This window comes from Nycticebus coucang, chromosome 16 (assembly GCF_027406575.1).
Source record: "Nycticebus coucang isolate mNycCou1 chromosome 16, mNycCou1.pri, whole genome shotgun sequence".
NCBI classification, from domain to species: domain Eukaryota; kingdom Metazoa; phylum Chordata; class Mammalia; order Primates; family Lorisidae; genus Nycticebus; species Nycticebus coucang.
The window spans coordinates 96,454,227-96,476,467 of record NC_069795.1 but is presented as its reverse complement, the minus strand read 5'-3'; the positions used below and the strand labels follow the sequence as shown (position 1 = coordinate 96,476,467).

The following is a 22,241-nucleotide window of genomic DNA, read 5'->3' as shown; positions in this document are numbered from 1 at the left end:
AACAATTATTTACTGAGTATCTATTAGTAAGTACTGTTCCAAGTTCTTCTCATAAATCCATGAGCAATAGCAAAAAGCTCCCTGGGCTGTTGAAATGTATATTCTCAAAGGACTATCAAAGGAAGTATTTCTCTTCTACTTAAGGATAATATCACTACTAATGCTCTTAATTTTACTCTTTCCCATCCCCCAGAATTTTGACTATCTTTAACTTGTATGAATTTACTTTGAACTAATGAAGCTTAGTGCCAGGCAAGGCTGCTCACGTCTGTAATCCCAGCACTTTGGAAGCCCAAGGTGGGCTAATAATCTGGATAAAAATAGGCCAGGGAAAATAATACTAAATTTTTTTTTTTATTGTTGGGGATTCATTGAGGGTACAATAAGCCAGTTACACTGATTGCAATTGTTAGGTAAAGTCCCTCTTACAATCATGTCTTGCCCCCATAAAGTGTGACACACACTAAGGCCACACCCCCCTCCCTCCATCCCTCTTTCTGCTTCCCCCCCCATAACCTTAATTGTCATTAATTGTCCTCATATCAAGATTGAGTACATAGGATTCATGTTTCTCCATTCTTGTGATGCTTTACTAAGAATAATGTCTTCCACTTCCATCCAGGTTAATTAAACCAATTTTTTTTTTTTTTACCTATTTTTGATTCTATAAAGAAGCCATTCTTTCTGGTTCATGTCTCTTTTTTGTTAAAACAAATAATAGCGATAGAGAAATAAAACATAAGTAAAACAAGAAAATCTGTTCAAACTTACAGCCCCCTCTGCTAGCTAAATTTTCTTTTCTTTGCAGTCAACCTCCTGAAAAGATGTTTGTCCTTGCAGCTGTGATTTTCTATCGACACTTCACTCTTCTACCTCCAACTCTGCTACCAACAATCCTACGAAATGGTTCTAAGAGCTATACATATCTAACTCAATGATGGTTTCCCTATAGCACTGTTCTTGATTTATTTTCTCACAACGAAGTATACACCATCTCTTTGGAGCAAACACTCCGTCTGAATTGACAATTATGCAACCCATCCATTCATTTTTATCCTCTTGCTTATGCTCTCAGCTCTCTTCAACTCCAAACCCAAACAGTCAAATGCTCATTAGATATAAGCAATTGATTATATGTGTATTTTAATAAAAAAAGTCTAAAGCCAATAGGACACAGAGTTCATTAAACTTGTACCCTGACCTTTTATCTGTTTCCATTCTCAATGACTAGCATCAAAATTGGCCTTGTCACTAAAGCCAAAAAGCTGGGAGTCATCACCAATTCTTCCTTTTCACTCATACTCTACATCAAAGAGGTGGCCAAGCATTACTGATTCTGCCTTCCAACCATCTTTCTTGTTTTTGATCTTTAGTCTATTTCCATTGACACTGATGTGTTCTACCAAACAAATTCATATTACAAGTCATTCTCTTCCTTATTCTATACAATAACATTCATATAGCATCAAGTTTTTATCATCTATATATTCCTCACACATAATTCTGGTGTTTTCTGGTACTTAGAAAATAAGAAAATACATTTGTTATCATGTCTTTTAAAATAATGTTTAAATGGAGCGGCACCTGTGGCTCAAGGAGTAGAGCGCCAGTCCCATATGCCAGAGGTGGCGGGTTCAAACCTAGCCCCGGCCAAAAAAAAAAAAACCACAAAAAAAAAAAATAATGTTTAAATGAGTAAAATGAAATAGATGACTATTAATTGCATTGGCCATTAAGGGTTAAATGCATTTAAAACACAGTGCTATAAATCAGTAATTTCTAACAAATCAAAGTATTTAAGAGTGAAGATTCACAATGAATAATAAGGATTTTTTTCTAGACCATCATTATAGAAAAGTTTGAAATGTAAGAATGTGTAAAGAAAACAAATTACTGTATTTTGGATGTATAATGTGCTCCTGCATATATACCACATACCTAACTTTTTGGCCCAAACTTTCAGGAAAAAAATTATTAGTTTTGATTTTTTTTTTTTGAGACAGTCTCACTATGTCACTGTCAGTGGAGTGTCATGTCTTCACAGCTCACAGCAACCTCAAACTCTTGGGCTTAAGCGATTCTCTTGCCTTAGCCTCCCAAGTAGCTGGGAACCAGGCCACCATAACGCCCGGCTATTTTTTGTTGCAGTTGTCATTGTTGATTTTAGCTGGCCCTGGATGGGTTTGAACCAGTGAGCCTCGGTGTATGTGGCTGACCTACCCACTGAGCTATGGGTGCTGCTGAGTTTTAATTTTTTAAAGAATGGTGGAAACAAGCCATGCAATGTCACCTCATTCTCTCGTGAGAGGTGCAAGGTGTTTATTAGTGGAGATGGCTACCGCAGAGAAGCCAGGAGTGAGTCCAGGTGCAGGTGAGAGTGGTCCAGATGACCTGAATACCCGACCTTCCCAACTTCCACCTCCTGTCCCACCTTCATCTCCACAACCTCTCATTTCCTACTGCCACCCATATTTACCACTGGGAACATGGCCACAGCCTCTCTGCTGAGAACCTTGGCCAGCTTATTTCTTGGGAAGTTGGTGTGAGGGACCCAGGACTGAGAGGGCTGCTGAGAGGAGATCCTTGCCCTTTCTGGGCTGCCTCATCTCTTGTACAGCTGGCCCCATTCTGAGGTCCTGGGGACACTGTGCTAAGGAGGAAGCCTTCCCTGATGATACCCCAGAGATGCCCTCTGCATTCACATTTTGCTTAGTGACTAGACCATGACCTGCTAGAGACATCCAGACCTTGAGCATTCAATAGCATCAGAATGACATTAGCCTTTCCCACAGCTGCAGATGCTTCCAACCTACCCTTCTAATCTGCAGCTGTGGTGCCTGCCTGTTAGGGAGCTGGGGAGGGGAGTATCCTACAGTGGGCAAGACTACTGTATTCTGGAGTTGTTATTTTGCATATGGATATTATTATTGCTTTCTAGAGTTACACTTTTAACACATAAGCATAAATAAAAGAATTATAGTCTGGGGATCCTGAGCTCATGGACTATAATTTTAAAAAGATATGGAATTAGTACTACCCATGTATTTCTCAAAAATGTAGGTAAAAGTAAACATTATGGACAGCAAAATAATGGTACCCATGATCTCAACAGTATTTTATTCCCTTGTCTATTAATTTTTGTCAAATTAGATTAAGCTTATAACTTTAAAAGAGGAACTAGCTTTCCAAGTCTGCATATGAAAAACAACTGTCCCTAACACTTATTATCTCCACATTCCAGTCATCTGCCAGGGAAGGAAAGGTAGAATTATTGGGCTGTGTAAGCTTTGGAAGGGAATATGAGGGCTGAAAAAACTGATCCAATCCCCAATTTTCAGACCTATTTAATTTTTTTGAGACAGTCTTGCTCTGTTGCCCACTCTGGAGTGCAATGCTGAGATCATAGCTCACTGCAGCCTCCAATTCTTAGGCTAAAGGGATCCTCCTACTGCGGCCTCCTGAGTATCTGGGACTACAGGCATGTGCCACCACTCCTGACTTTTAAAAATTTTTTGTAGAAATGGGATTTCACTATGTTGTCCAGGCTAGTCTTGAATCTTGAACTCTTGGTCTCAAATGATCCTCCAGACTTGGCCTACCAAAGTCCTGGGATCACAGGTGTGTGTCACTACACAGCCTCCAGTCCTATTTTAACAAGTACTTCCAGAAGTATTAATAACTGGTGCCATCAATTCCTGAACTTTAGAGATTTTCTAGAATTTTGTTTCTTCTAAATCAGAGGTAGGCAAATTATGGCCTATGGGCCAAATGTGGTCTGCCAACTAAGGAAAGTTTCTACATTTTTAAAAGACTGTCAAAGCAGAAGGAAGAGAGAACAGACAGGAAGAAGAAAAAGGAAGGAGGCAAAAGTGGAGGTGGCAGTACCTCCTGAAAAGACTAAAATATTTACTATTTGGCCCTTGATGGAAAAAGTATGGTAAACCCGGCTCTACGTCAGTAATTGCTCATTCCTTTAAATTCCACCTTCTAAAATATTGGTTTTCTGTTTTTTCTGTTTCTTGTCCTTGTGAGTCTATGTCCTTTAAAATTTCCACTTACTGTCATTTTAGGGGGTTTGAGAAGTAACCAAGGCAAAAATATTTTAAGTCATTATAAATAATACTATACTGAACATCTTTGTGAGTTCAACTTTTAAATGTTGGGCTTATTCCATTAGCCTTAGAATGAGAAAACAAAATGAAGGATCTTGATATTGCTAATACCTTTCTACACTCATCAGGAAGTCATCAATTAATATTACATGCCTATGAAAAGTCAGGTACAGTTGATTCAAACATGTTAGCAAAAAATATATACCATTTTACAGATTATTTACACATGCAAACAGTTATTCTAAAAAAGATTTAAGCCAACTTGAAGTTACTTAAAATTTAACAGTCAATAAATTAAAACTAGGTAAAATAATAAGATATCTAAAATAGAATTAGGAATAAGACTAGTATAAGCATGTGTATGATGAATTACTACTATGCATGTGGAAATGGTGGATCAAAAATTAGGTTATTAATGAGTTTTGTTGATCCCTTCTTATTGTATAAACAATTTAGAGCTGATAAATTTGTTATCTTTCTGCTTCTTCTATCTGAGAAACACTTTAAGGATAAAGTTGTCATGATTATTACTAAGAGAAAAAATCCTGGCAGATGCAGAAGTTTTGAGATAAAATAAAAATTAAGAAATGAATTCCCATGGACACATGTGAATGACACAAATGAAGCTCTGCCAGCAATATCAGTTATCCAAGCAAGTTGATGAATCAGAAAGGATGCTGTCAACAGTGCTCCTTGTAAGTGAAATTAAAGACCACAAAACAGTGTCTCGAAACTTTTGTAGTGACCCATGTAATAGATACAACAGACATACATGTACAGAAATGAGTTTTTGGTAGCTCTCATTTCCCTCCTCCTTAGGCACATGTAAAAGAACAAGGAGAAAATAGCTCTCAAAGCTCGTGAATTGTGACTCCTACTATCCTAGGCATGCTGGGAGGAGGAAAAGGAAACGCCCCTTGAAAACAGCATGCCACTCTCCCTCTGGAAAGAGATTGGAAATAGTCTGGAGTCCTTATAAAGGCATGAGCTCAAAGGTCAGCTTCTGGAAATATTTTGCAATTATGTGCATATTTAGAAACTTGTGCTCATAGAAACCATGTCTTAGTCACAAGCATAATTCTTAAAATTATACTGAAAAATTGGGAAACCTTTATATATCACACTTACAGAAAATGACTCATCTTTGGTAAATAATAATGTTAAAAAAGGGGGGGTGGGGACAAAAGGTATAGTATTTAAAATATCATAGCCAGAAAATATATCAGTTTCTGATAAACTAAGATAAACCGGCAATGTACCCTGTATGCTGTCAGGCCTTATGGATTAAGTGTTGACATTCATCTCAGTCAACCATTCATCCATCCACCTATGTATCTTTCCATCTACTAACACATATAGTAATGCTAAATTTATTGAGCATTTCTTATGTGACAAGCAGTTCCAAAGTCAATAACACAGTACAACACAAAATGCCTGTATGCCTGGTTTTTGCAGTCTAGTGCAGGAAACATGGCTCTAGGCAAGAGCATCAGTAGACAATGACAGGGCATCTGCTATCATGTAGGCTTGTATAAATTGCCCAGGAAGCCGAAAGGACAGTCCAATAGTAAGCAAGGACCAACTTCAGAAAATTAATAGCTACGGATTACATTTTTCTTCCCTCAAAATAAAAACATTTTTATTGACAAATATGGAAAAATAAAGCATTTTTATCTAAATTTTAGTTCAAAAATATTATGGTATATTTGAAATGCAGCAATAGAAAGGCAGCTTTTTGATCTTTTACCTTTGACACTGCTGTAACATTTTAGATTTCAACATGTACTTATGTGTAGAGTGTCTTTTTTTTTTTTTCCTTTAAAATATCCCCTTTTGACAGGTATTATTTATTATCTAATCTAAAGATGAGGAAATGGAGATTCAGAGAAGATCACACCCTAGTAAACTGGCCAGGTCATAACTGAACTTCTATCTATTTTTACTCCAAATTCCATTTTTGCCTCAATTAAAGTAAAATGTGTTTTAAAAGACAGGCAGCAGGACATTAAAATTTGTATTTTATGTAAAGTACACTTTAACCAGTATCTCTGATAGTGGAATGTCTTGAAATGAAAATTTTGCCAAAATATTTAATCAATTAGCAAATTTAGTAGATTATTTTATGAAAAAGCTAAATCTGACTATGAGTTATAAGTTAGAAAGTAGAAGAAAAAAATAGATGAGTTGATTAAGCAATGAATGAAATTATGACATAGATCGTATAACTAAAAAATGAACAAAATTACTATGGGTTGAATTTTTATTTTAAAAATGTGAATTACTGTTTTTTCTATCATACTTACATCTCTGTGCCCACTACTGGCAGAATCATGGAGTGCAGTGTCATCATCTAACCCCTGTGTGTTAACATCTGCTCCAGCAGCTGTAAGTATCTTGGCAACATCGTAATATCCAACATTACAAAGCTTCATGCAGTGGTGTCCAACCTGAAGTTAGAATATTAATTTGACATATGAGTCACTTGCACTAATTCAAGCTACATGCTTTTCATATACAAACCTACATGTGACATGTGAATTCTAAATTTCACATGATATAAAAGGAAAAATGAGTAAAGCAGCAGCCACTGAAAATAAGTTATCTAAGAAAAACATTAACTTTACTGAAGGATTGTTCAAGATAGTATTATAGTTGACCCTTGAAAAACATGAGGGTTAGGGGCACCAACCCCACGCAGTTCAAAATCCACATGTAACTTTGACTCCCCCAAAGCTTCACTAATAGCCAAATGCTGATTAGAAGCTTAACCAGTAACAGTTGATTAACACACATCTTGTATTTCATATGTATTATACATTGTATTCTTACAATAAAGATAAAGAATGTTACCAAGAAAATCATAAGAAACGGAAACTATGTTTACTATTCATTAAGTGGAAATGCATCATCACACAGACCTTCATCCCTGACATTTTCACAGTAGGATGAGGAGAGAAGAGGGGCTGGTCTTGCTGTCTCAGGGGTAGCAGAGGTGAAAGAGGTGGAGTTAGAAGAAAAGGTGGGTGAGACAGGCACAGTTGGCGTAACTTTACAAAAGATACATGGTAATTTCACTTTTTTGCTTTTCCAATCTCTAAAAATGTTTATGTTTTTATATGATACCATTTACCTTAGTCCAGTGCCTGTATAATAGGAAGGTCCACGTCATTACAAAAAAAAAAAAAAAAAGTCAAAAAAATTTTGAGTAATTGGAACCCTTCTGCCAGACTGTCAACTTGTTTCTGGCACTGTTCTAAATCCTTATCACCTGGTGATGGTTCAGAAGCACTCATCAAGTCATCTTCTGTTAATACTTCTTTTATGTCCATTAACTCTTAAATTTCCTCAAAATCTGCATCTTGAAACCCTTGACCCACCACCTTTTTTGTCATAATCTCATGATTTCCTTGATTGGCTCTGAGGTAAATACTGTGAAAATCATACGTAACATTCAGATACAGTTTTCTTCAGCAGGTATTCACTGTTTGGGACTTGATGGCTTTCAAAGTTTTGGGGTTTTATTATTTGTTTTTGAGACAGAGTCTCATTATGTTGCCTTTGGTAGGGTGCCATGGTGTCACAGCTCACAACAACCTCAAACTCTTGGGCTTAAGCACTTCTCTTGCATCAGCCTCCCAAGTAGTTGTAACTACAGGCACCTGCCACAATGCCCGGCTATCTTTTGGCTGTGGTTGTCATTGCTGTGTGGCAGGCCAGGGCTGGATTCAAACCCGGCAGCTCTGGTGTATGTGGCTGGCATCCTAGCCACTGAGCTACAGGTGTCGACCCTAGTTTTTTTTTTTTCTTTGGAGACAGGCTTTTGCTCTGTCACCTGGGCTAGAGTACAGTGACATTATCATAACTCACTGCAACCTCAAACTTCTGTGCACAAGGGACCCTCCTGCCTCAGGCTCCAGTCAAGTAGCTGGACTACATACGTGTGCTACCACATCTGGCTAATTTTTCTATTTTTTCGTAGAGATAGGGTCTTGCTCTTGCTCAGGTTAGTCTCGAACTTCTGGCCTCAAGCAATCCTCCTGCCATGGCCTCCCAAAGTGCTAGAATTACCCACCATGCTGTCCTCTCATAGCCTTTTCTATTACAATACCATCTTTTCAATGGTATAATCTTTCCAGGCTTTTCCTAATGTTCTATCAGTGTTTTCTTTTTCTTTTCCATGGAATACCATGTGTAATGAGCCTTAAAGATCCTTATGATCTTCTATCTTCTGATCTTGAAGCCGATTTAGACACATTATATTTGGGGACAAGTAGACGACTTTAATGCTTTTGGTGTTACAATCAAAGGATCCTGGTTAGCCACAGCCATTGTCTAATATTAAAAGAACTTTAAAAGGCAGTTCCTTGTTGGCAAGGTACTTTCTGACTTCAGGGACAAAGCACTGATGTAACCAATCTAGAAAGGAGTTCTTCTTCAGGCCTTCCTAACTGACCCTGGTGTTTACCTTGTCCTGTCACAGTCAGGAGGATTTAGCAAATACGTTATAGATAAATATCGATCGTTAACCTAATTTCATTTGGACGAAACACCAGAATTAGCTTATACCTTAATGTCCCAAATAATGGTGTTCACTTCTCTTCCTTACTAATAACTGTCCTTTCTGGAATACTTTTTCCAGAATAAGGCCCTTTTACTCTACATTAAAAACGCTGTTCATGAGGTGGAGCAAGATGGCAGCCGAGTAACAGCTTCCTTGCATCTGGGCACCGTGAGTCTGGGGAGATAGGACTCCAGGCATTTCTGGCTGGTGGGATCTGCCTATCATCACCCCTGAGAGGATACAGGGAGTCAGCAAGAGACTTCTGGACCCAAAGAGGAGGACTAAAACAGTGGAAAACCGGCAAGTGGTCGCGTGTGTTCAATCCGTCTAAACCCGCCCGCAACTTCCACAGGCACAAGAACTTAAAGAGCAAGAGGAAGTGAAAGGAAAATTAGGGCAAGGAAACAGATAAAAGAAATCACTCATGAGGAAGAATCAGCAGAAAACTCCAGGCAACATGAAGAACCAGTCCAGAACAACCCCACCAAGGGACCATGAGGTAGCTACGGCAGAGGATTCCACCTATACAGAAATGTTAGGAATGACAGAAAGGGAATTTAGGATACACATGTTGAAAACAATGAAAGAAATGATGGAAACAATGAAGGAAACTGCTAATAAAGTGAAAAATAACCAAAAGGAAATTCAAAAACAGAATCAAATAAGAGATGAACAATATGAAGAATATAAAAAGGATATAGCAGAGCTGAAGGAAATGAAACAGTCAATCAGGGAACTTAAAGATGCAATGGAAAGTATCAGCAACAGGTTAGACCATGCAGAAGAAAGAATTTCAGAGGTAGAAGACAAAGTTTTTGAGATAACTCAGATAGTAAAAGAGGCAGAAAAGAAGAGAGAGAAAGCAGAACGTTCACTGTCAGAATTATGGGACTTTATGAAGCGTTCCAACATACGAGTTATAGGAATTCCAGAAGGGGAAGAAGAATGCCCCAGAGGAATGGAAGCCATACTAGAGAATATTATAAAAGAAAATTTCCCAAATATCACCAAAGATTCTGGCACACTGCTTTCAGAGGGCTATTGGACCACAGGTCGCCTCAACTCTAACTGAGCTTCTCCAAGACACATTGTGATGAACCTGTCCAAAGTCAAGACAAAAGAAAAGATTCTACAAGCTGCCAGGAGTAAGCGCCAGTTGACCTACAGGGGCAAATCGATCAGAGTGACCGCAGACTTCTCTAATGAAACTTTCCAAGCAAGAAGACAATGGTCATCTACCTTTAATCTACTTAAACAGAACAATTTCCAGCCCAGAATTCTGTACCCTGCTAAGCTAAGCTTAAAAATTGACGGAGAAATCAAATCATTTACGGATATACAAACATTGAGGAAATTCGCCACAACAAGACCAGCTCTACAGGAAATACTTCAACCTGTTCTGCACACTGACCACCACAATGGATAAACAGCAAAGTAAGAACTCAGAAATTAAAGGACAGAACCTAACCTCCACACTGATACAAAAGATAAAACTAAGCAATGGACTCTCACCAAATAAGACGAATAGAATAGTACCACACTTATCAATTATCTCCATAAATGTTAATGGCTTGAATTCCCCACTGAAGAGACATAGATTGGTTGACTGGATTAAAAAACACAAGCCATCCATTTGCTGTCTGCAAGAAACACACCTGGCTTCAAAAGACAAATTAAAGCTCCGAGTCAAGGGTTGGAAGACAATTTTTCAGGCAAATGGAATTCAGAAGAAAAGAGGAGTTGCAATCTTATTTTCAGATACATGTGGATTTAAAGCAACTAAAGTCAAAAAAGACAAAGATGGTCACTTTATATTGGTCAAGGGAAAAATACAACAAGAAGACATTTCAATTCTAAGTATCTATGCACCCAATTTAAATGCTCCCAGACGCTTGAAACAGACCTTACTCAGTCTGAGCAATATGATATCTGATAATACCATAATAACAGGGGACCTTAACACTCCTCTTACACAGCTGGACAGATTCTCTAAACAGAAATTAAACAAGGATATAAGAGATTTAAATGAGAAACTAGAACAACTGTGCTTGATAGATGCATATAGAACACTCCATCCCAAAGATAAAGAATATACATTCTTCTCATTACCCCATGGAACATTCTCCAAAATTGATCATATCCAAATATCAAAACAAAACAAAATATCAACAGAATCAAAAGAATTGAAATTTTACCTTGTATCTTCTCAGACCATAGGCACTAAAGGTGGAACTCAACTCTAACAAAAACGTTCGACCCCACACAAAGGCATGGAAATTAAACAATCTTCTGTTGAATAACAGATGGGTGCAGGAAGAAATAAAACAGGAAATCATTAACTTCCTTGAGCATAACAACAATGAAGACAGAAGCTACCAAAACCTGTGGGATACTGCAAAAGCAGTTTTGAGAGGAAAATTCATAGCTTTAGATGCCTACATTCGAAAAACAGAAAGAGAGCACATCAACAATCTCACAAGAGATCTTATGGAATTGGAAAAAGAAGAACAATCTAAGCCTAAACTCAGTAGAAGAAAAGAAATATCCAAAATCAAATCAGAGATCAATGAAATTGAAAACAAAAGAATCATTCAGAAAATCAATGAAACAAGGAGTTGGTTTTTTGAAAAAATAAATAAAATAGATAAACCATTGGCCAGACTAACGAGGAATAGAAAAGTAAAATCTCTAGTAACCTCAATCAGAAATGATAAAGGGGAAATAACAACTGATCCCACAGAGATACAAGAGATCATCTCTGAATAGTACCAGAAACTCTATGCCCAGAAATTTGACAATGTGAAGGAAATGGATCAATATTTGGAATCACACCCTCTCCCTAGACTCAGCCAGGAAGAAATAGAGCTCCTGAACAGACCAATTTCAAACACTGAGATCAAAGAAACAATAAAAAATCTTCCAACCAAAAAATGCCCTGGTCCAGATGGCTTCAGTCCAGAAATCTATCAAACCTTCAAGGAACAGCTTATTCCTGTACTGCAGAAATTATTCCAAAAAACTGAGGAAGAAGGAATCTTCCCCAACACATTCTATGAAGCAAACATCACCCTGATACCAAAACCAGGAAAAGACCCAAACAAAAAGGAGAATTTCAGACCAATCTCACTCATGAATATAGACGCAAAAATTCTCAACAAAATCCTAGCCAATAGATTACAGCTTATCATCAAAAAAGTCATTCATCATGATCAAGTAGGCTTCATCCCAGGGATGCAAGGCTGGTTTAACATACGCAAGTCTATAAACCTTATCTACCATATTAACAGAGGCAAAAATAAAGATCACATGATCCTCTCAATAGATGCAGAAAAAGCATTTGATAAAATCCAGCATCCTTTTCTAATTAGAACACTGAAGAGTATAGGCATAGGTGGCACATTTCTAAAACTGATTCAAGCTATCTATGACAAACCCACAGCCAATATTTTACTGAATGGAGTAAAACTGAAAGCTTTTCCTCTTAGAACGGGAACCAGACAAGGTTGTCCTCTGTCACCTTTACTATTCAACGTAGTGCTGGAAGTTCTAGCCAATACAATTAGGCAAGACAAGGAAATAAAGGGAATCCAAATGGGAGCAGAGGAGGTCAAACTCTCCCTCTTTGCTGACGACATGATCTTATACTTAGAGAACCCCAAAGACTCAACCACAAGACTCCTAGAAGTCATCAAAAAATACAGTAATGTTTCAGGATATAAAATCAATGTCCACAAGTCAGTAGCCTTTGTATACACCAATAACAGTCAAGATGAGAAGCTAATTAAGGACACAACTCCCTTCACCATAGTTTCAAAGAAAATGAAATACCTAGGAGTATACCTAACGAAGGAGGTGAAGGACCTCTATAAAGTAAACTATGAAATCCTCAGCAAGGAAACAGCAGAGGATATTGCAAATGGAAGAACATACCATGCTCATGGATGGGAAGAATCAACATTGTTAAAATGTCTATACTTCCCAAAGCAATCTACCTATTCAATGCCATTCCTATCAAAACACCAACATCGTACTTTCAAGATTTGGAAAAAATGATTCTGCGTTTTGTATGGAACCAGAAAGAACCCCATATAGCTAAGGCAGTTCTCTGTAACAAAAATAAAGCTGGGGGCATTAGCATTCCAGATTTTAGTCTGTACTACAAAGCCATAGTGCTCAAGACAGCATGGTACTGGCACAAAAACAGAGCCATAGGCACTTGGAATCGAATTGAAAACCAAGAAATGAAACTAACATTTTACAACCACCTAATCTTTGATAAACCAAACAAGAACATACCTTGGGGGAAAGACTCCCTATTCAATAAATGGTGTTGGGAGAACTGGATGTCTACATGTAAAAGACTGAAACTGGACCCATGCCTTTCCCCACTCACAAAAATTGATTCAAGATGGATAAAGGACTTAAATTTAAGGCATGAAACAATAAAAATCCTCCAAGAAACCATAGGAAAAACACTGGAAGATATTGGCCTGGGGAAAGACTTCATGAAGAAGACTGCCATGGCAATTGCAACAACAACAAAAATAAACAAATGGGACTTCATTAAACTGAAAAGCTTCTGTACAGTTAAGGAGCCAATAACCAAAGCAAAGAGACAACCTACACGATGGGAAAGGATATTTGCATATTTTCAATCAGACAAAAGCTTGATAACTAGGATCTATAGAGAACTCAAATTAATCCACATGAAAAAAGCCAACAATCCCTTATATCAATGGGCAAGAGACATGAACAGAACTTTCTCTAAAGACGACAGACGAATGGCTAACAAACACATGAAAAAATGTTCATCATCTCTATATATTAGAGAAATGCAAATCAAAACAACCCTGAGATATCATCTAACCCCAGTGAGAATGGCCCACATCACAAAATCTCAAAACTGCAGATGCTGGCGTGGATGTGGAGAGAAGGGAACACTTTTACACTGCTGGTGGGACTGCAAAGTAGTACAACCTTTCTGGAAGGAAGTATGGAGAAACCACAAAGCACTCAAGCTAGACCTCCCATTTGATCCTGCAATCCCATTACTGGGCATCTACCCAGAAGGAAAGAAATCCTTTTATCATAAGGACACTTGTACTAGACTGTTTATTGCGGATCAATTTACAATCACCAAAATGTGGAAACAGCCTAAATGCCCACCAACCCAGGAATGGATTAACAAGCTGTGCTATATGTATACCATGGAATACTATTCAGCCATTTAAAAAAATGGAGACTTTACATCCTTCGTATTAACCTGGATGGACGTGGAAGACATTATTCTTAGTAAAGCATCACAAGAATGGAGAAGCATGAATCCTATGTACTCAATTTTGATATGAGGACAATTAATGACAATTATGGTTATGGGGGAGAAACAGAAAGAGGGACGGAGACAGGTGGGTTGGGCCTTGGTGTTTGTTACACTTTATGGGGGCAAGACATGATTGCAAGAGGGACTTCACCTAACAATTGCAATCAGTGTAACCTGGCTTATTGTACCCTCAATGAGTCCCCAACAATAAAAAAAAAACAAAAAAAAACCCTGTTCAGGCTGACATCCATTCTCTTCAAATTTTTACAAATTTTAACTTTTTAATAATACATCTGTGTATATTTTATGGCAGTAAATGATAAATTAGACTAGTATCTACACAAATTTTATACATTCGTGACATACCGCTTTCTTAATTTTTTCAATAGTTCTAGGCTACGTAGTTTGAATTTTTAAAAATTATTGGAAATCTCAAAGAATTCCATATATTTACTGAAAAAATTCTTCATATAAATGGATTCACACAGTTCAAACCTGTGTTGTTCAAGGGTCAAGTATATTCCAACGGGCTAAATTATGTGACAAAAGTATTAACGACTTAAGTTTATCCAATAAATATAAACTCGACAATTTATAATAATTTAAACTATGAAAAAGCCTGGTAAAAGGAGGTGAAGTACTAATAAGCTTGATTAGTCTTTCAGGAAACAAACCCATTATGTTTTAAAGGCTTTGTTCTGTTGATACAATATTTTCTGAATTTAATACTTATTTTAACTAAAAAATTTATCATTTCAATTACTTTTGTAATAAAAAGGTACCATGTTCACAAAAGAAATATTAGAAAACATTAAAAAATACAAAGAAGAAAATATGGGGTCTGACAATTAAGTGCGGGAACCTGGGACTGTGGGCTTACAGTTGGCAGTACTGTTATTAAATAGCTCAGTAAAGTTTCATACATAACCTTGGTATATCAACATCTTACAGCTGTGTCTGTGTTGATATGTGGTGGTGACTCACTGAGTGGTATTCATTATTGCTTTTGTGTGTTTGTATATTGTGAGAATGTCAGAGCTTCAATTAGAGCAATGAACAAACATTAAATTTCTTGTTAAACTTGGCAAGAGCAGAAATGAAATCAGGGACATGTTAGTCTGAGTTTATGGGGATAATGCCATATAGAAAACAGCAGTGTACAAGTGGATTAAACATTTTTCTGAGGGGAGAGAAAACATCACTGATGAAGAGAGGTCAGGGTGGCCAGTAATGAGAACTGATGAAAACATTGCAAAAATCTGTTGAATTCTGGATCAAAATCATCAGCTGACTGTGAGAAGCACAGGATACCAAGTAAACATTGACAGAGAAATAGGAAAATGTTAACCAAAACTCTTGGCATGAGAAAGAGGTGTACAAAAATGGTCCTGAAGGAGCTCACCAATGAACAAAAGCAAAAGAGAATCAAAGTGTGCCAAGACCTTTTGGAGAGGCAAGATGATGTTTTGGGCTACATTATCACAGGTGATGAAACATGGGCATACCAGTAACAATCCTAAAACAAAGGGTCAAAGTGCAAAATGGAAATCAGCCAATTCACCACAACCACAGATGTTCTGTCAGTCCAAATAAAGAGTCAAAATGATGTTGCTAACCTTTACTAATACCAGAGGAATTGCTCATTATGAATTTGTATCAGTGGGACAGCTCATCAAGTCTACTATTTGGAAATGCTGAAAAGACTGCAGGCAACAGACAAAAATGACCTGAACTGCGGCTGCCCGTAGTCCCAGCTACTTGGAAGGCTGAGGCAAGAGAATAGTTTAAGCTTAAGGTTTTTAGGTTGCTGTGAGCTACTGATGCCTCAGCACTCTACTGAGGACACCACAGTGAGACTCTGTCTCAAAAAAAAAAAAAAAGAAGAAAGAAAGAAAAAAGAGGAAAACAATAGAAACTCCTGAGTTCAAGTAATCCACCCACATGGGCTTCCCAGAGTGTGGGTAATTTCTGGCACGAGCCACACTGTGTCCAGCCCTTAATCTTTCTTTAAAGTAGGTCTTATTTATCACACCTTTCCCCCCTCATACCAGAGACATAAATTCCAGGTATAGTATAATAGGGCTACATGTAAAAATAAAATCTGTAAAGTAGAAATATAAAAATATAGTGCTACAATAGAAAGCTTTCTTAAATATCAAACAAAAACCCACAAATGAAAAGAGCAATTGATATGTTTATATAAAACCACAGTATAATATTGCAGCAAGAGTTCAAAATAAGCCATGGTGAAAATCTTTACATATCTGACAGAGAAATAAAACCTAGTCTAAATGAAGAAGGGCTCTTATGTTAAAAACTGTACCAAACCAAAAGAAAACAGGCAAAGTAGTGGATTTGACAATTCACAAAATATGCATAAATTTATAATCAACACAAGAAAAATGTTTACTGTCACTACTGATTACAAAAATCCAAAATTAAGATTTTTCTTTTTATACTTTTCAGATTAATAAGTTGATAATACCCACTTTTAGTGAAGATATAAGGAAAACGGCTCTTTCATATACTATTAATGATAGTATGAATTTATACAGGTTTTTTGGTTGGCCATCAGCCACTATTTCAAAACTTTAAATATACATCTCTTTTTATTTAGCAATTTCACTTCTGTTTAACTGTTTTCATTATCTATATACAAAGATGTTTCTATATGGATTTTTACTACCATGTTGCCTATAGAAATTTATACTACAAAATTATTATGTAGCTGTTAAACATGAATGAAGTAGGTCTCCTTTTATAGGAGGAACATCTCTAAGACATTAATAGCTAACATTGCAGAACTACAGACTAGTACAGAAGTGAGTAATTTCATTTCTGAAAAGTCTGTTATCTAAATATACCCTCATTATATATATAGGACTATGAAAATGCAGTGAAAGCATAACCTCTAATTGTTAACATTTCTGGGGAAGAGAAAGAAACTGGGGATAGAGTCCTGTCATATGTGAAATTAAAGGGAATTTTTATATTGTTCCTGGCATACTTTTACTGTTAGTACTCTTTACAGTAAGAATGTACTAGTATACTACTTGAGTAATGAAAATAAAAATAACAATACCATTCTCTCACAGTCCTCATCTGCAAGTTAACAAATATTCTTAATAGACTTAAGAATGAATTAATTACTTTGAAAACATATATCACTCAAAATCACCTAGAATAGAACCTAAATTGGATAAAGAATTACAATGTAATATGTTAACTAAAATATAAGTTTAATACACAAAACTGTGAGTTATTACTGACACGAAATTATAATAGAGATCTGGGTTTTATATACACACTTCAGAAGTTTTGTAGTAATACTTTTAGAAGTCTTTCACTTCAGCAAAAGGAATAAAGAAATGTGGATTAAATTTTAACTACAATCTGTTCAAATTTTAGTTCTTGAATATTAGTCTTAAATTACTTGTCTTACCTGCAAAATCTTTCACATTTGCCCCTAAACTTATTAATTCTTTAACTTGTTTCACATCTCCTCTAATAGCTGCCATGTGTAAAGGAGTTTCACCACATTCATTTCTTTAATTAACTTTACCTTTTTGTTGCGATGAAGAACTGGAAGTTTTCTTTTGGGTTGGGGTTGTTTGTGATGGATGATTTGGTTTGGAATGTACAAAAAAGAAGAAAGTTAACAAAATAGGCTAAATATTTTGTACCCTTAAAGGCTTTTATTGGTAACATACTAATTTCCAGGAACACAGGGAATACTTTCTCACCCTAACAATTCAAAACATGACCTGAATGATACATTAATAACTTGACCCAAATACATGGAATAGATATTCCCCTCAGGCTTATCAAGTACCACAAGCCAATTTAGAAAATGTTTTATTCTGTCAAGTCATAAAATTTGTTTAAAGTAATAAAAATGTATCAAGTATGCATCCTGAAAATGTTTGCTTAATGAGTAATTTGATGAATTGCTAAATATATTTTGCCAAGACAATGTTATGCTATTATTCTAAGACCTAGATGAAACAAACTTGAAGACTGGAATGTACACCTCTAACAAAGACAAACCACTAGAGTTGTTTTGTTCTGATATTAAGTACAAATTAAAGTCACCATGGTTTTAGTATGAAAAATGAAATCAAAGGTAAACAAAAAATACAGGTGACCTGGAAAAAGGCCTACAGAAATTGTGCTTTGCTTTGATTCCTTTATTTTGGTATTTGTTGTAGTTTCTATTATCAAAAACCAAGAAAGTTAAACTATAAAATACCCTAAATCTCCTGCTCCATTTCAGAACTACTAAAAAAAACTCTGGTTTCTTAATCAATTTAGAATTCAAAACACACACTCACACACACACACAGTGTTAACTAATTCTGAATATTTATAACTTTTAAAAGAAAGTTATAAATAAGAGAAAAATATCTATGTTTTAAGAGAAAAACATCTATGAAAGTTATCAGTGTTGCAACCTGACATGATCGAAATTCTCAGTATCACTCATTCATTAAAAAGAAGTAAGTTTAAAGTTTATCTTTTGGAATTAAAGCACATTAACTCAATTAGTTTCCTATCTAAGTATTTCCATAACGTTATTGAGCAAGAACCTCGTCTATCTAATTCATCACTGTATCCTCCCTCATTGCTTAGAAGACTTCTTGATTTACAGTGGTACTTGAAAATACTTGATTAAATTAAATGTTTGATAATTTTTGTGGTCAAATTATTTAAGAAAATTAGCTTGTTGAATTCCTTAAAAACTAAAGATTGATCTACGAGTAAAACAATTAACTGTACACTCTGAGAATATCTATATGACAGAAAACAGCTTGATATTTTAAAAGCTTTCCAATCTAGTTTATACATATTAATAAAGAAAACTAAGAGCTAGCCTTTAAAAAGCCAACTATAGCCAACTATTTATAATGCTATTTATGACAAACCATAACAAAAATATATGTATATTTGTATGGTTACACCTAAAACATCCCTGGAAATATAGATAAGAAATTGTTAATAATGGTTGTCTCTTTAGCAGAGGTCACTGGAGATGAAGGAGGATTTTTACTTCTTGTCTTATTATATTAATTCTTTATTCTGTAAAGGACAAAAGTTCACGGCATGGGAAAAAAAAGTTTTTTTTAAATGTCTTTTCATTTAACTATTAAACCTAATTCAAAGTCAGCATTTGATAGAAAACATTTAAAATTTTAGCAATGTAAGAAATCTTTAATTTGGCCACAGTCTTTCTCAAGTTGAAGGTGGAAAAGGTTAAGAGTAACCATAACATAACTATTTCAAAAAGCAGGAAGCCCTAAAAAGTTTTTAGTAGCAAAACATATTTAGATACATTCATGCTTTAACTGAAATTATGATACTTAGAAACTGTAAGGAATTAACCATTGCATCCCAGTAAAAAGAGTCAATATAGGAAAAAGTACATTGAAAAAATCTTTCCAATCCATTGCAAGAGGATCCATTATGCTACCTGGAGTCTTAAATAAAGATGTTTGAATTCACGCTGAATGAAAACTATACAATTAAATTTTTTTTCTTTTGAATTTGTTCATTGCTGAATAGTAATAACTACCTCAGTCCAGCTGGGGACTGGACTTTATTTACCTTTTTAGCTCTTTTTAATAAATCAGCAGTTTGTTTAGTCTGTTCCCTCTTTTTGTCCTTCTGGTAATCCATCTCCAATTTATTTCTGGAGCATACAGTACATGAATAAACACACACATACACGTGGCACATCATCTTAACTAGAAATGTGAAATTAAATATGAAATAAACTTAGTACACAGCAGATGTTTTCCTTTTAGAAGAATGTAGTAGATTTTAAGCAATAAAATACAGATTAACACACTTCTAAAAGTAGCAATGTGGTAAGATTACCAGTTTATCAGCAGGATGCTAGTTAACTGAAAAGAAGTGCTCCAGTGGCACAATTGGTTAGGGCATGGTACTGACGGAGTTAACTGAAAAGAAAACTATATCCTAGAAGCAGACTTATAGAAAGTAAGATGAAAAAAGTCATCAAAAAGGTAAAAGCACATAGTTCTGCAAGAAATTTCTCAAGGTGGATCAATCACTTTCTAAATTTATTTTATTTAATATTTACTGAATGTCCACAAGTACAAAGACTCTTGCTCTTGTACAGCTTCTAATTTAATGGAGGATATAGCCAATCAATGAACTGTCACACAAATAATCATAAAATAACAAACTCATGGTGTAAGTAATTCTGATTAAATCCCATGGTATAAGTAATTCTGATTAAATCCAAGAAAAGATAAAAATTAAAAGTAGTTAAAAATAATTATTAAGACAGGCTAGAGTTGTCCAAATTAACTCAATGATGGTAGTTATCACCTGGACTGTCGTCTCTTGCTGTCATCTGCATAAGAAGTGCCATCTGTTTTCGCTCAGAGAGTGGATAACCAAAAAGAATGCTAACTGGTGTAGATTTCTTATTTCCAGCTTCTTTTTTTGTTTTCTTCTTTTCTGAACCTTCTTTCTCTGGAATTATTAATAAAAATGTAAGAATTTGAAACAAATGCAATTATTCAAAAGCAAACATAGATGACTCTTTTGATTTATGCTATACATGTATACTAGCAATAGCCAGACAAAAAGGCAATGGGGTTTTATTATATTATGTAAAGAAATTTCATCTCGAATGCACTAAAAAATTTTTTAATTCAATTATTTTCTGAAAAAAACATTTGAAAATTTATTCCTAATAAAATTTGTATTTTAGTGATTTTTTCTAGTACGATTAAACTTCAATAACATTTCAAACATTGCTTAGTATTACATCTTTGAAACTTCTTCGTTCATTATAATTTTATTCTTCCTAATTACTGCTAAGCCTATATATCAGTACTCCTTCAAATTACCTTCCTAATTCCAGCACTGATCTGTGCAATCTCTCAAGGAACTAGGTATTTTTTTTTATTTTATTAAATCATAGCTGTGTATATTAATATGATCATGGGGCACCATACACTTGGTTCATAGACTGTTTGACACATTTTCATCACATTAGTTGACATGGCCCTCCTGGCATTTTCTTAGTTACTTTGCTAGGACATTTACATTCCACATTTACTAAGCTTCATATACACCCTTGTAAGATGCACCACAGGTGTGATCCTTTCAATCCCCCCTCCCTCCCCACCCTTATCCCCTTCCCCCTATTCTTAGGTTGTAACTGGGTTATAGCTTTCATGTGAAGGTCCTAAATTAGTTTCATAGTAGGGGTGAGTACATTGGGTACTTTTTCTTCCATTCTCGAGACACTTTACTGAGAAGAATATGTTCCAGCTCCATCCATGTAAACATGAAAGAGGTAAAGTCTCCATCTTTCTTCGAGGCTGCATAGTATTCCATGGTGTACATATACCACAATTTATTAATCCATTCGTGGATCGATGGGCATTTGGGCTTTTTCCATGACTTATCAATTATGAATAGGGCTGCGATAAACATTCTGGTACAAATATCTTTGTTATGATGTGATTTTTGGTCTTCTGGGTATATGCCCAGCAGAGGAATTACAGGATTGAATGGCAGATCTATTTTTAGATATCTAAGTGTTCTCCAAACATCTTTCCAAAAGGAATATATTAATTTGCATTCCCACCGGCAGTGCAAAAGTGTTCCCTTTTCTCCACATCCACGCCAACATCTCTGGTCTTGAGATTTTGTGATATAGGTTAGTCTCACTGGAGTTAGATGATATCTCAAAGTAGTTTTGATTTGCATTTCTCTGATGATTAAATATGATGAGCATTTTTTCATATGTCTGAAGGCCGCGCGCCTGTCTTCTTCAGAGAAGTTTCTTTTCAAGTCTCTTGCCCAGCCTGCGATGGTATCCCTTGTTCTTTTCTTGCTGACGCGTTTGAGTTCTCTGTGGATTCTGGTTATTAAACCTTTGTCGGAGACATAACCTGCAAATATATTCTCCCATTCTGTGGGCTGTTTGCTTGCTTTACTTACTGTGTTCTTGGCTGTGCAGAAGCTTTTTAGTTTGATCAAGTCCCAATAGTGTATTTTTGAAGCTGCTTCAATTGCCCAGGGGGTCCTTCTCATAAAAAACTCGCCCAACCCAATTTCTTCAAGGGTTTTCCCTGCACTCTCTTCTAGTATTTTCATAGTTTCATGTCTTAAGTTTAAATCTTTAATCCAGTAAGAGTCTATCTTGGTTAATGGTGAAAGGTGTGGGTCCAGTTTCAGTCTTCTACAGGTTGCCAGCCAGTTCACCCAG

At 35.9% G+C, this 22,241-nt stretch overlaps 1 pseudogene; it reads right to left on the bottom strand.

Moving 5' to 3' along the window:
* LOC128567979 (ankyrin repeat domain-containing protein 12-like) overlaps positions 1-22,241 on the bottom strand; it is a 99,539-nt pseudogene that overhangs the window by 14,547 nt on the left and 62,751 nt on the right.